Consider the following 3894-nt stretch of genomic DNA (forward strand, 5'->3'; position numbering starts at 1 on the left):
TGCATCACATTGATTTATAAAAAAACAAACTTTATTGAAGGTTTTGGACAAATAAACTAAAACTGCCCGTAAAACCTGGTTGGTGATTTTAAAATCAGCCCCTAAAACCTGAAGTTTTTCTGTAAATCCAACAGAAGTGTCAACTCTTCTACTAAATAATAGATTTTTCAGCCTCTGTAGCAGATAGAAATGATATTCATAAAGTACCTGAGAGCTTACAGCTGTTATATCTGAGCTCCCTCCGCTATAGTCGTCTTCACCATGATTTATAAGTTCTGGAGAAGTCCCATGATGCATTGCGACACTCCCACATGGATTCCGAAGCATTTCATTGACCAAGAGACAGGAAATAGGTGGAAAAAACTACAAATACTACAAAACCACGTATCCTCTTTCTGCTTTAATGGTAGAATAACACAACAGCGCCCAACAGGTTTTAATGGTAGAAATCCGGTGATGCTTTCCCGCCTTAAATGGGTTAATTATTCATTATTCAGTAGTTATTAATGCCTTATTCTGCATGGCCTTATTATACAACCAGTAAGACATTAACTAAGAGTTTTCCCTCAATAACCTCAGAATTATTGATTATTAGTAGTAAGTAAGGAAGTTGTTATATGTATATATGTATGTATATATATATTATGCCATGCTGTTGAGGAAATTATTATATATATGGATTCCAAACCTGAGAATATATATCAAAAATCTGAGAATATGTATTATTCTGTAGGTTTTAACCAATGGTTTTAATGTATATTCTTAGATTTTCAATATATATTCTCAAGTTTAAATATATATATTCTAGGGTTTTGAATCCATATATATAATAATTTCCTGAACGGCTTGCCATTTTATATATATTTATATATAGAGAGAGACTTATAAAGTCCATACAAAGTAAAGCATATTAAGATCATAACTCACATAAAACAACTTCCTTCCTTACTACTAATAATCAATAATTATGAGGTTATTGAGGGAAAACTCTTAGTTAATGTCTTACTTGTTATATAATAATAACCATGCAGAATAAGGCATTAATAACTACTGAATAATGACTCATTAAGAGCCAATATGTTACTTATTTTCATGCTAATAAGCAGCTAATTAATGTTGAATATGTGTTCCTTAATATAAAGTGTTACCTTGTAGTTTTATACATTCAGAATGAAAAGTCTTGCTCGTTGAAACGGTGTGAATATATATATATAAATATAAGTGATGGTCTTGTTACATTTTTATCATGACCAAGTTATGTTTTTATCACCTTATGTGATGTTTGATCTGGCTCCAGTTCAGTAACAGGAAATATGCCCATATATGGGTCTGACGGGGGAGTGAAGGCTCCGTTTTATAGGTAAAAACTGTTTCTTGTGGACTTTAAGGCAGCTGGAAGCAGTTTGAACTTATCGAACAGGAAACTGAACAGATTTATGAACTTATGAATTTATTTACAGCATCACACCTTCGACTTTAAGGTTGAAATTTAGAAGCACAGGGCTAAAAAACATCTTCCATCGAACACAATATCCAAAATGCTGTCATTTGAAATGAATGTAAATGAAGTTTTATGGAGAAAAATTATTTTTTTGCCACAATAATTTCACAATGCTGTTTGTGTGAATGTAGCCTGGACCATACAACTTCTTTTTTATAATAATCTGTGTCCTGATATATTAGATGTTACTATGGAAGCCCATTTCAAACCACGAGAAAAATAGTTAAAAATCGTTAAAAACATAATAAAAAGAAAGGGAGTGAAGTTAAAACTGACTGTTGTAGTTTTAGATTTAGTCAAAACTGTAAATCAAATAATTATGTATTATACTTTTATAAGTTTGACTTTGTCAAGTCAGAAATTGCGAAATTTGTATTCAAGAAAGTCTCTAAACATATATTTTTATTAGTCTTGACTCAGAATTTGGGTTTATTAAGTAGTTTTTTATGTAGTATGTCATAACATTGACCTAGTATATCTCATAATATGTAATATATGTATATATATATATGCAAAAAGATTCAAGTCAAAGCTTTGTCTTGTCAAAATTATGACTAAAACCATATTTTGAGATTTAAAAGTTCGAAATGTGACTCAAAAAAGACAAAAAAAACCAAAAGAATTTTGAATTTGTAGAGTCAAAATTGCGAAATTTGTATTCAAGAAAGTCTCTAAACATATTTTTTTATTAGTCTTGACTCAGAATTTGGGTTTATTAAGTAGTTTTTAATTTAAGTGGTATGTAGTATGTCATAACATTGACTTAGTATATCTCATAATCTTGTCATAATTTAAATATATATGACTAAAACCATATTTTGAGATTTAAAAGTTCCAAATGTGACATAGTAAAATAATTTGTTTTGACAAGTGTCACATAAAAAGACAAAATTTGTATTCAAGAAAGTCTCTGAACATATATTTTAATTAAAGTCTTGACTCAGAATTTGGATTTATTAAATAGTTTTTGAATTAAAGTGGTATGTAGTATGTCATAAATTATGACTAAAACCATATTTTGAGATTTAAAATTTCCAAATGTGACATACAATAATATTTATTTTGACTTTTTTAGTTTTTGTTCAGACAAAAAAGACAATAAAAAAATCCCAATTTTGAATTTGTAAAGTCAAAATTGCGAAATTTGTATTCAAGAAAGTCTCTAAACATATATTTTAATTGAAGGCTTGACTTAAAATTAGGATTTATTAAGTAGTTTTTAAAGTATGTAAACAAAGTAAAGTAAACATATTTTGAGATTTAAAAGGTCCAAATGTGACAAACTACAATAAGATAATTTATTTTGACTTTTTTAGTTTTTGTTTAGACAAGTGTCACAAAAAAAGACAAAAAAAAACCCAATTTTGAATTTGTAAAGTCAAAATTGCGAAATTTGTATTAAAATTTGGATTCATTAAGTAGTTTTTAATCAAAGTAAAGTATGTAAACAAAGTAAAGTAAACATATTTTGAGATGTAAAAGGTCCAAATGTGACAAACTACACTAAGATGATTTATTTTGACTTTTTTTAATTTTAGTTTTGTCACATAAAAAGACAATAAAAACACCTTTTTTATTCTCTGTGGCAGTAATGGGCTTCCATACGAACCGTTCAGTCTAAATCTTTGTCTGTTAAAACAAACTCGGTGTATTCAGGTAGTGTGTAGGTGAAGCTCAGCACATTGAAATGCTTTTTTTTTTAGGACACGCAGCCTTTTTTCTAAGGTAGGGTCACTATTTGTTATTGGAATGTTTCTGGGTCTGTTAAAGCAATAGAGCATGTTGGATGTTGGGTGACTGATGAGTGCATGTTCAGACTCGGAGAGGACGCGACTGTTCAGTAAAGACGATGCAACATGGGATTGTGTTGAGACGAGTGTGTTTTTATGGGTGGTGTGTGTCTGTCTGTGTGTGTGTGTGTGTGTGTGTGTGTGTGTGTGCGCTCTGCTTGTGTCGTTGTGTACCACGTGTGATCTGAGAGTCAGGATTGAGGGATTTTGGGAAGGTGGGTGTACATTATTTAAACCACTGTTCTCTTTGTAGCATGTGGCTGTTATATTGTTTTTTCTGCTATTTGACAATGAATTACTCTGCACTTACTGTGTTACTGTGTCCTCCTTCACAACGAATGGATGAATGATGGCAGCTAGCACGTATATACAATATACACTACTGGTCAAAAGTTTTAGAACACACCAACTTTTCCAGAATTTAATTGAAAATGATGCAGTTTAATGTCTCAGTGTACTCTGAAATTAATGCACATTTGCAACATTTAAAATTCTTTATTGAGCATGATAGTGTTTTGAAAGTAAAAAAAAGATTCAAAATCACATTTTATGTTGGACTAAAGGACTAAAAAAAGACACAAAATGACCACAAAAGACACAAAA

The sequence above is a fragment of the Centropristis striata genome, chromosome 5 (assembly GCF_030273125.1).
Source record: "Centropristis striata isolate RG_2023a ecotype Rhode Island chromosome 5, C.striata_1.0, whole genome shotgun sequence".
In the NCBI taxonomy this organism is placed as follows: Eukaryota; Metazoa; Chordata; class Actinopteri; order Perciformes; family Serranidae; genus Centropristis; species Centropristis striata.